The sequence below is a fragment of the Pseudophryne corroboree genome, chromosome 8 (assembly GCF_028390025.1).
Source record: "Pseudophryne corroboree isolate aPseCor3 chromosome 8, aPseCor3.hap2, whole genome shotgun sequence".
NCBI lineage: Eukaryota > Metazoa > Chordata > Amphibia > Anura > Myobatrachidae > Pseudophryne > Pseudophryne corroboree.
This window is the reverse complement of record NC_086451.1, coordinates 34,186,660-34,198,885: the sequence shown is the minus strand read 5'-3', so window position 1 is coordinate 34,198,885 and position 12,226 is coordinate 34,186,660. Positions and strand designations below refer to the sequence as shown.

Genomic DNA, 12,226 nt, shown 5'->3' with positions numbered 1-12,226 from the left:
GCTGCTCCTACGGCGGAGTTCCATTTGGGCCGTCTGCTTCATTCCTTCAAACAGGAGTGACTTTAGGCCTAAAATTAGGATCCATGAAGGTCCAAATTTCGGCCTTATCCATTTTCTTTCAAAGAGAATTAGCCTCTCTTCCTGAAGTACAGACTTTTGTGAAGGGGGTGCTGCATATTCAGCCTCCCTTTGTGCCTCCGGTGGCGCCTTGGGATCTTAACGTGGTGTTACGTTTCCTCAAGTCACCTTGGTTTGAACCACTCAAAACTGTGGAGTTGAAATACTTCACGTGGAAAGTGGTCATGTTGTTGGCATTAGCTTCGGCTAGATGTGTTTCAGAATTGGCGGCTTTATCACATAAAAGCCCATACTTGTTTTTTCACGTGGATAGGGCAGAGTTGAGGACTCGTCCTCAATTTCTGCCAAAGGTGGTCTCATCTTTTCATATGAACCAACCTATTGTCGTGCCTGTGGCTACACGGGACTTGGAGGATTCCGAGTCCCTGGATGTGGTCAAGGCTTTGAAGATTTATGTGACCAGAATCAGGAAGACTGAAGCTCTGTTTGTTCTGTATGCGGCCAACAAGGTTGGCGCTCCTGCTTCAAAGCAGACTATTGCTCGCTGGATTTGTAACACGATTCAGCAGGCGCATTCTACGGCAGGATTGCCGTTACCGAAATCAGTTAAGGCCGATTCCACTAGGAAAGTGGGCTCTTCTTGGGCTGCTGCCCGAGGGGTCTCGGCATTACAGTTGTGCCGAGCAGCTACTTGGTCGGGGTCTAACACCTTTGCAAAGTTCTATAAGTTTGATACCCTGGCTGAGGAGGACCTCCTGTTTGCTCAATCGGTGCTGCAGAGTCATCCGCACTCTCCCGCCCGCTTGGGAGCTTTGGTATAATCCCCATGGTCCTTACGGAGTCCCAGCATCCTCAAGGACGTTAGAGAAAATAAGATTTTACTTACCGGTTAATCTATTTCTCGTAGTCCGTAGAGGATGCTGGGCGCCCGTCCCAAGTGCGGACTTCTTCTGCAAGATATATAGTTATTGCTTACATAAGGGTTATGTTATAGTTTATCGGTTGAACCGTGGCTATGTTGTTCATTCTGTTAACTAGGTAGTATATACACAGGTTCTACGGTGTGATTGGTGTGGCTGGTATGGATCTCGCCCTTAGATTTACAAAAATCCTTCCTCGTACTGTTCATCTCCTCTGGGCACAGTTTCCCTAACTGAGGTCTGGAGGAGGGGCATAGAGGGAGGAGCCAGTGCACACCCAGAGTCCAAAGCTTTCTTAAAGTGCCCTATCTCCTGCGGGGCCCGTCTATTCCCCATGGTCCTTACGGAGTCCCAGCATCCTCTACGGACTACGAGAAATAGATTTACCGGTAAGTAAAATCTTATTTTTAATCTTATTAAGGCTTCAATAATAAAAACAGAGACTTGATGTGGACACTACAATATTGCTGCAAGGGGGATGAGGCGGTGATGATGCTGCTGTGCTGTGTAGCATACAGGACACTACACCGGAGCTGTAACTAGACATTTTGGTGCCCTAAGGCAGAAAGTGAATTGGTGTTCCCCCTCCAAAATTTCAATTCAGGGACAATCATTGAACAGCAAAATTTTAGGGGCGTGGCTTAATGGGGAGGGGGCGTGACCACATAGTAGTACCAATTCACATTACACCACACAGTAGTGGGGCTTATACACATTGCGCCAGGTAAGGCACGTTCTACACATTGCGCCAGGTAGTGCCCCTTATACACATTGCGCCAGGTAGTGTCCCTTATGCACATTGCGCCAGGTAGTGTCCCTTATGCACATTGCGCCAGGTAGTGTCCCTTATGCACATGGCGCCAGGTAGTGTCCCTTATGCACATTGCGCCAGGTAGTGCCCCTTATACACATTGCGCCAGGTAGTGCCCCTTATACACATTACGCCAGGTAGAGCACGTTCTACACATTGCGCCAGGTAGAGCACGTTCTACACATTGCGCCAGGTAGAGCACGTTCTACACATTGCGCCAGGTAGAGCACGTTCTACACATTGCGCCAGTAGGGCACGTTCTACACATTGCGCCAGGTAGGGCACGTTCTACACATTGCGCCAGGTAGGGCACGTTCTACACATTGCGCCAGGTAGAGCACGTTCTACACATTGCGCCAGGTAGAGCACGTTCTACACATTGCGCCAGGTAGAGCACGTTCTACACATTGCGCCAGGTAGAGCACGTTCTACACATTGCGCCAGGTAGAGCACGTTCTACACATTGCGCCAGGTAGGGCACGTTCTACACATTGTGCCAGGTAGGGCACGTTCTACACATTGCGCCAGGTAGTGCCCCTTATACACATTGCGCCAGGTAGAGCACGCTCTACACATTGCGCCAGGTAGAGCACGTTCTACACATTGCGTCAGGTAGGGCACGTTCTACACGTTGTGCAGAGAGAGTTAGATTTGGGTGGGGTGTGTTCAAACTGCAATCTAAATTGCAGTGTAAAAATAAAGCAGTCAGTATTTACCCTGCACAGAAACGACATAACCCACTCAAATCTAACTCTCTCTGCACATGTTACATCTGCCCCACCTGCAGTGCACATGGTTTTGCCCATTGGTGTGCTTTTGTGGTTTGCTAACAACTCTGAATATGCCCCCAGAGATCGTTAGTTGGCATTTTTCCGTGCAGCAAATGAAAATACAGTGGTGAAGGTATGGAATTGTGTATGTCGCCTGTTACTCGTAGCTTTGGGGAAGGCAACCCATGGTCACACTATACTGTTTTCTGTAGAGTACCAGCACGGTAAATTGGCGTATGATGTTCATTACTTCCATACAAGTGTCACAAACACATTTTATACATCTGATACAGCTTGCATCTGTTCTGTTCTGCAGATTGGAAATGTTTAGATAACTCGTGTAGAAAAATGCATTAGCGTATTAGTGGGCGCCTAAATATGTGCTAAAAAGTTCTCTGAAGGCAACTTATGTTTTACATTTTCAGACTTTCCACCAAACACTTGTCAGCTCTGTTGTCCTGGGTGGCATTATATCCATTGCCACTAGATGGCAGTACATGATCATCATTGTAAGCACGTTCCCCATAACTAATGTAATATTCCAGCTGCTTAAAATACTGTACTTGATTCTAATGTGGTGGTGAGTTATGTGTTAGCCCAGGTCTTGGTGTCTTGTATGAATGATATGGGGTATTACAGCATATACTTTATTATTTTATTATTACTGTAGTTGTGCAATATGTCACAATGCAGCAAACAGTGTCACATTATAGCAGGGCTGGCCAAACCGGTCCTCGAGATCTACCAACAGTTCATGTTTTCCAGGCCTCCTGGAGATCTGTAGAATTGTCAGTTAGGAATGAATGCAGCACATCTTAATTAGTAATGACTACACCTGTGCACTAGCTAGGTGGTCTGGAAAATGTGAACTGTTGGTAGATCTCGAGGACTGGTTTGGCCAGCCCTGCATTATAGTATACGGTGACATAGGGTTCTCTATAGGGTATCTCTATATCAGGGGTGACCAACCAGTCAGAGACAAAGAGCCAAAAAATCTTGTTAGGTATGTCAAAAAGCCGACGGCACGTGTGCAAAAATGGGGTGTGACCTTGTGCCTGCTAGGCCACACCCCTGGTATAAAAGACAATGAAAATGCCAGATCCACATAAAATAACTTTTAAAGCCAGAATCAAAATAAAATACATTGAAAAAGACACTTCCACATAAAATAACTGAAAAATCCAGATCCACATAAAATATATTGAAAAAGCCATATTCACATAATGCACTCCAGCCAACACCCCCATGTGTCACTCCAGCCAACACCCCCATGTGTCACTCCAGCCAGCTCCCCCATGTGTCACTCCAGCCAGCTCCCCCATGTGTCACTCCAGCCAGCTCCCCCATGTGTCACTCCAGCCAGCTCCCCCATGTGTCACTCCAGCCAGCTCCCCCATGTGTCACTCCAGCCAGCACTCTCCTGTGTCACTCCAGCCAGCACTCTCCTGTGTCACTCCAGCCAGCTCCCCCCTTTGTCACTCCAGCCAGCTCCCCCCTTTGTCACTCCAGCCAGCTCCCTCATGTGTCACTCCAGCCAGCACCCTCCTGTGTCACTCCAGCCAGCACCCTCCTGTGTCGCTCCCCATTGTGTCACTCCAGCCAGTTCCCCATTGTGTCACTCCAGCCAGCACCCTCCTGTATCACTCCAGTCAGCTCCCCCATTATGTCTCTCCTGCCAGGATCCTTCTGTGTCACTCCAGCCAGCTCCCCCTTGTGTCACTCCAGCCCACCCTCATATGTCACTACAGCCCAGTATCTGGCTCCCTCAGTTTTCAGTCACCATAGTGCTGCTGTGTGTCTGGTTGGAGTGCACCAGTTTCCAGGATCTGTTGTGGTCAAGTGACTGAGTGTCGGGAGCCACATTTGAATGAAGAAAGACTCATGTGGCTCAAGAGCCACAGGTTGGCCACGGCTGCTCTATATACTATGCTGTGATTCACTATCTTATTCCACCATATTCTGTGCTGTGATAGCCACTGCTACACTGATATTTTGTACCTTTGTATAATGTAGTAACTGGTATTTCTGCAGCGGGGTACACTCTGTTCCACAGGGAATACATTGGGGGTGTAGAGATGGATCTTGAACGGCACCAACAGGCTAAAGCTTTAGACTGTCCCAGAATGCATTGCGGGGCCTCCTCTGTTAACCTCGCCTCCCGGCACTGTGAGCTCCGTTTTAGAGTTGGTGCCTGCATAAGCAGGTCACTTAACAGGGGGGCTGCGCCAGGCAGCCCTGAAAAAGCTTCAAGGGCTGCAGCATTTTATATGTCGGTGTGACATTCTGTGCTGCGGCTCCATCACCTCCCCAGCGGCGTTGCATACTCCCGCTGGCTCTGTTCCCGGGTACTTGCGGCGGAGGCACGCCGGTTCCTAGGCACACCACCGAAGTGAGGAGGTAAGAGGGTCCTCCAGGCGGGACCCGCCATTAAATCGCGTTCCGGTCGCGGTTTAAGGAGATGAACCGCGACGCTGGCGTAGACACTGTGAAAGAGCAGGAACCCCACTATATCCACCAGGGCATGGGGAGCACAGGGCGGATAGTAAAATATCCACTTTAATAAGGCTCCATAGTTCCAGGTGGTGAGGACCAGCATAGAGGAAAAGGCTGGTGTTTCTGCCCTGGAGCTGCCTCACACTCTGCCTCACTCCCTGACTGAGACACTGGGCACCATTTTCTAAAATAGATGCGACTGGTCTCCGGGACTGCAGGGCAAGGGTCTCCTTTGTAAACCTGCCTGTACATCGGTGCCGTGGTTTTACAAACACTTAAGTATTCTACATGTCGATAACAAGACAGCGATAGTTAAGAACTAATGTACCTGTGCCAGAATATATTGTACGAGTATTCTGATATATACATCCGGTCTCAGACCGCGCATTGTTTATATATATATATATATATATATATATATATATATATATAATAGAGAGAGAGATATTGATATATATATATATATCTCTCTCTATCTCTATCTATCTATATATATATATATATATATATATATATATCAATATCTCTCTCTCTCTCTCTCTCTCTCTCTATATATATATATATATATATATATATATATATATATATATATATATATATATATATATATATATATTTCTCTATCGTCCTAAGTGGATGCTGGGGTTCCTGAAAGGACCATGGGGAATAGCGGCTCCGCAGGAGACAGGGCACAAAAAAGTAAAGCTTTTACCAGATCAGGTGGTGTGCACTGGCTCCTCCCCCTATGACCCTCCTCCAGACTCCAGTTAGATTTTGTGCCCGAACGAGAAGGGTGCAATCTAGGTGGCTCTCCTAAAGAGCTGCTTAGAGAAAGTTTAGCTTAGGTTTTTTACTTTACAGTGAGTCCTGCTGGCAACAGGATCACTGCAACGAGGGACTTAGGGGAGAAGTAGTGAACTCACCTGCGTGCAGAGTGGATTTGCTGCTTGGCTACTGGACACTAGCTCCAGAGGGACGATCACAGGTACAGCCTGGATGGTCACCGGAGCCGCGCCGCCGGCCCCCTTGCAGACGCTGAAGAGAGAAGAGGTCCAAAATCGGCGGCTGAAGACTCCTGAGTCTTCATAAAGGTAGCGCACAGCACTGCAGCTGTGCGCCATTTTCCTCTCAGCACACTTCACACAACAGTCACTGAGGGTGCAGAGCGCTGGGGGGGGCGCTCTGAGAGGCAAATAAAAACCTTATTAGAGGCAAAAAATACCTCACATATAGCCCACAGAGGCTATATGGAGATATTTAACCCCTGCCTAACTTCAAAAATAGCGGGAGACGAGCCCGCCGAAAAAGGGGCGGGGCCTATCTCCTCAGCACACAGCGCCATTTTCTCTCACAGAAAAGCTGGAGAGAAGGCTCCCAGGCTCTCCCCTGCACTGCACTACAGAAACAGGGTTAAAACAGAGAGGGGGGGCACTGATTTTGGCGATATTGTATATATATAAAAGATGCTATAAGGGAGAAACACTTATATAAGGTTGTCCCTATATAATTATAGCGTTTTTGGTGTGTGCTGGCAGACTCTCCCTCTGTCTCCCCAAAGGGCTAGTGGGTCCTGTCCTCTGTCAGAGCATTCCCGGTGTGTGTGCTGTGTGTCGGTACGTGTGTGTCGACATGTATGAGGACGATGTTGGTGAGGAGGCGGAGAAATTGCCTGTAATGGTGATGTCACTCTCTAGGGAGTCGACACCGGAATGGATGGCTTATTTAGAGAATTACGTGAGAATGTCAACACGCTGCAAGGTCGGTTGACGACATGAGACGGCCGACAATCTATTAGGACCGGTCCAGGCGTCTCAGAAACACCGTCAGGGGTTTTTAAAAAACGCCCATTTACCTCAGTCGGTCGACACAGACACAGACACGGACACTGAATACAGTGTCGACGGTGAATAAACAAACGTATTTCTCATTAGGGCCACACGTTAAGGGCAATGAAGGAGGTGTTACGTGTTTCTGATACTACAAGTACCACAAGAAAGGGTATTATGTGGGAGTGAAAAAACTACCTGTAGTTTTTCCTGAATCAGATAAAATAAAATGAAGTGTGTGATGATGCGTAGGGTTACCCCGATAGCAAATATTGGCGTTATACCCTTTCCCGCCAGAAATTAGGGTACGTTGGGAAACACCCCTTAGGGTGATAAGGCGCTCACACGCTTATCAAGTGGCGTTACCGTCTCCAGATACGGCCGCCCTCAAGGAGCCAGCTGATAGGAAGCTGGAAAAATATCCTAAAAAGTATATACACACATACGGTGGTTATACTGCGACCAGCGATCGCCATCAGCCTGGAGATGCAGTGCTGGGTTGGCTTGGTCGGATTCCCTGACTGAAAATATTTTATTCATGTACAGCATTTAATAGGATGCATTCTATATATATGTATGTGAGATGCACAGAGGGATATTTGCTCTCTGGCATCAAGATAAGTGCGTTGTCCATATCTCCCAGAAGATGTCAGGGACACGACAGTGGTCAGGTGATACAGATCCCATACGGCAGATGGAAGTATTGCTGTATAAAGGGAAGGAGTTATTTGGGGGTCGGTCCATCGGACCTGGGGACCACAGCAACAGCTGGGAAATCCAACCTTTTTTACCCCAAGTTACATCTCAGCTAAAAAAGACACCGTCTTTTCAGCCTCAATCTTTCCTTTCCCATGAGGGCATGCAGGCAAAAGGCCAGTCATATCTGCCCAGACATAGAGGTAAGGGAAGTAGACTGCAGCAGGCAGCCCTTTCCCAGGAAAAGAAGCCCTCCACCGCGTCTGCCAAGTCCTCAGCATGACGCTGGGGCCGTGCAAGCGGACTCAAGGTGGGGGGGTAGTCTCAAGAGTCTCAGGGCGCAGTGGGATCACTCGCAAGTTGACCCCTAGATCGTACGAGTATTATCCCAGGGGTAAAGATTGGAGAGTCGAGACATCTTCTCCTCGCAGGTTCCTGAAGTCTGCTTTACCAACGGCTCCCTCCGACAGGGAGGCAGCATTGGAAACAATTCACAAGCTGTATATCCAGCAGGTGATAATCAAAGTACCCCTCCTACGACAAGGAAAAGGGTATTATTTTTCCACACTATATTGTGGTACTGAAGCCAGACGGCTTGGTGACACATAGTCTAAATCTAAAATGTTTTGAACACTTACATAAAAGGTTCAAATCGAGATAAAGTCACTCAGAGCAGTGATAGCGAACCGGAAAAAAGGGGACTATATGGTGTCCCTGGACATCAAGGATTACCTCCATGTCCAAATTTTGTCCTTCTCATCAAGGGTACCTCTGGTTCGTGGTACAGAACTGTCAATATCAGTTTCAGACGATGCCGTTTGAATTATCCACGGCACCCCGGGCCTTTTTACCAAGGTAATGGCCGAAAAGATGTTTCTTCAAAGAAAAAAGGCATCTAAATTATCCCTTACTTGCACGACCTAAAAAGGGCAAGTTCCAGAGAACAGTTGGAGGTCGGAAGAGCACTATCTAAAGTAGTTCTTCGACGGCACGACTGGATTCTAAATATTCCAAGAATCGCAGCTGTTTTCCGACGATACGTCTGCTGTTCCTAGGGATGATTCTGGACACGGTTCAGAAAAAGGTTTTTCTTCCCGAGGAAAAAGCCAAGGAGTTATCCGACCTGTCAGGAACCTCCTAAAACCAGGAAAGGTGTCTGTACATCAATGCACAAGAGTCCTGGGAAAAATGGTGGCTTTTTACGAAGCAATTCCATTCGGCAGATTCCATGCAAGAATTTTCCAAAGGGATCTGTTGGACAAATGGTCAGGGTCGCATCCTCAGATGCACCTGCGAATAACCCTGTCGCCAAGGACAAGGGTATATCTTCTGTGGTGGTTGCAAAAGGCTCATCTATTGGAGGGCCGCAGATTCGGCATACAGGATTTGATCCTGGTGACCACGGACGCCAGCCTGAGAGGTTGGGGAGCAGTCACACAAGGAAGAAACTTCCAGGGGGTATGGACGAACCTGGAAAAGTCTCTTCACATAAACATTCTGGTACTAAGAGCAATCTAAAATGCTCTAAGCCAGGCGGAACCACTCCTGCAAGGAAAACCGGTGTTGATTCAGTCGGACAACATCACGGCGGTCGCCCATGTAAACAGACAGGGCGGCACAAGAAGCAGGAGTGCAATGGCAGAAGCTACCAAGATTCTTCGCTGGGCGGAGAATCACGTAATAGCACTGTCAGCAGTGTTCTTCCCGGGCGTGGACAACTGGGAAGCAGACTTCCTCAGCAGACACGATATTCACCCGGGAGAGGGGGGTCTTCATCCAGAAGTCTTCCACATGCTAGTAAACTGTTGGGAAAGACCAATGGTAGACATGATGGCGTCTCGCCTCAACAAGAAACTGGACAAGTATTGCGCCAGGTCAAGAGATCCACAGGCAATAGCTGTGGACGCACTGGTAACACCTTGGGTGTACAAATCAGTATATGTGTTTCCTCCTCTGCCTCTCATACCAAAGGTATTGAAGATTATACGGTGAGGAGGAGTAAGAACAATACTAGTGGCTCCGGATTGGCCAAGAAGGACTTGGTACCCGGAACTTCAAGAGTTGGTCACGGACGACCCGTGCCCTCTACTTCTGAGAAGGGACCTGCTACAACAGGGTCCCTGTCTCTTTCAAGACTTACCGCGGCTGCGTTTGACGGCATGGCGGTTGAACGCCAGATCCTAAAAGGGAAAGGCATTCCAGAAGAAGTCATTCCTACCTTGATTAAGGCAAGGAAGGAAGTCACCGCGAAACATTATCACCGCATTTGGCGAAACTATGTCGCGTGGTGCGAGGATCGGAGTGTTCCGACGGAGGAATTTCAACTGGGTCGTTTCCTACATTTCCTAAAATCAGGATTGTCTATGGGTCTCAAATTGAGATCTATTAAGGTTCAAATTTCGGCCCTGTCAATATTCTTCCAAAAAGAATTGGCCTCAGTTCCTGAGGTACAGACTTTTGTTAAAGGAGTACTGCATATACAGCCTCCTGTGGTGCCTCCGGTGGCACCGTGGGATCTAAATGTAGTTTTAGATTTCCTCAAATCCCATTGGTTTGAACCATTGAAAAAGGTGGATTTTAAATATCTCACATGGAAAGTGACTATGTTACTGGCCCTGGCTTCCGCCAGGAGAGTATCTGAATTGGCGGCTTTATCTTATAAAAGCCCTTATCTAATCTTCCATTCGGATAGGGCAGAACTGAGGACTCGTCCGCATTTTCTCCCTAAGGTGGTATCAGCGTTTCACCTGAACCAACCTATTGTGGTGCCTGCGGCCACTGGCGACTTGGAGGACTCCAAGTTGTTGGACGTTGTCAGAGCCTTAAAAATATACATTTCAAGGACGGCTGAAGTCAGAAAATCTGACTCGCTGTTGATACTATATGCACCCAACAAGTTGGGTGCCCCTGCTTCTAAGCAGACGATTGCTCGTTGGATTTGTAACACAATTCAACTTGCTCATTCTGTGGCAGGCCTGCCACAGCCTAAATCTGTTAAGGCCCATTCCACAAGGAAGGTGGGCTCATCTTGGGCGGCTGCCCGAGGGGTCTCGGCATTACAATTCTGCCGAGCAGCTACGTGGTCGGGGGAAAACACGTTTGTAAAATTCTACAAATTTGATACCCTGGCAAAAGAGGACTTGGAATTCTCTCATTCGGTGCTGCAGAGTCATCCGCACTCTCCCGCCCGTTTGGGAGCTTTGGTATAATCCCCATGGTCCTTTCAGGAACCCCAGCATCCACTTAGGACGATAGAGAAAATAAGAATTTACTTACCGATAATTCTATTTCTCGGAGTCCGTAGTGGATGCTGGGCGCCCATCCCAAGTGCGGATTATCTGCAATACTGTACATAGTTATTGTTAACAAATTCGGGTTATATTGTTAAGGAGCCATCTTTAAGAGGCTCTTTCTGTTATCATACTGTTAACTGGGTTTAGATCACAAGTTGTACGGTGTGATTGGTGTGGCTGGTATGAGTCTTACCCGGGATTCAAATTGCCTCCCTTATTGTGTACGCTCGTCCGGGCACAGTACCTAACTGGAGTCTGGAGGAGGGTCATAGGGGGAGGAGCCAGTGCACACCACCTGATCTGGTAAAAGCTTTACTTTTTTGTGCCCTGTCTCCTGCGGAGCCGCTATTCCCCATGGTCCTTTCAGGAACCCCAGCATCCACTACGGACTCCGAGAAATAGAATTATCGGTAAGTAAATTCTTATTATATATATATATATATATATATATATATATATATATATATATATATCTCTATCTATCTTAAAAAAATAAAGGGAACACTTAAACAACACAATGTAACTCCAAGTCAATCACACTTCTGTGAAATCAAACTGTCCACTTAGGAAGCAACACTGATTGACAATCAATTTCACATGCTGTTGTGGAAATGGAATAGACAACAGGTGGAAATTATAGGCAATTAGCAAGACACCCCCAATAAAGGAGTTGTTCTGCAGGTGGTGACCACAGACCACTTCTCAGCTCCTATGCTTTCTGGCTGATGTTTTGGTCACTTTTGAAAGCTGGCGGTGCTTTCACTCTAGCGGTAGCATGAGACAGAGTCTACAACCCACACAAGTGGCTCAGGTAGTGCAGCTCATCCAGGATGGCACATCAATGCGAGCTGTGGCAAGAAGGTTTGCTGTGTCTGTCAGCGTAGTGTCCAGAGCATGGAGGTGCTACCGGGAGACAGGCCAGTACATCAGGAGACGTGGAGGAGGCCGTAGGAGGGCAACAACCCAGCAGGTGGACCGCTACCCCCGCCTTTGTGCCAGGAGGAGCACTGCCAGAGACCCGCAAAATGACCTCCAGCAAGCCACAAATGTGCATGTGTCTACTCAAACGATCAGAAACAGACTCCATGAGGGTGGTATGAGGGCCCAACATCCACAGGTGGGGGTTGTGCTTACAGCCCAACACCGTGCAGGACGTTTGGCATTTGCCAGAGAACACCAAGATTGGCAAATTCGCCACTTGGAGTCTGGAGACGCCAAGGAGAACGTTCTGCTGCCTGCAACATCCTCCAGCATGACTGGTTTGGCAGTGGGTCAGCAATGGTGTGGGGTGGCATTTCTTTGGGGGGGCCGCACAGCCCTCCATGTGCTCGCCAGAGGT

At 48.0% G+C, this 12,226-nt stretch overlaps 1 protein-coding gene across 6 annotated transcripts in view; it reads left to right on the top strand.

Annotated features, from left to right (window-relative positions):
- EXD3 (exonuclease 3'-5' domain containing 3) overlaps positions 1-12,226 on the top strand; it is a 347,667-nt gene that overhangs the window by 13,684 nt on the left and 321,757 nt on the right. The window contains exon 3 of one of the 6 annotated variants that reach the window (XM_063936226.1): positions 3,005-3,088. The exons of the other annotated variants lie outside the window; for them this stretch is intronic. The gene's annotated coding sequence lies outside the window, so the exon portion shown is untranslated. The remainder of the gene's footprint in view (positions 1-3,004; positions 3,089-12,226) is intronic. 6 annotated transcript variants of the gene reach the window in all.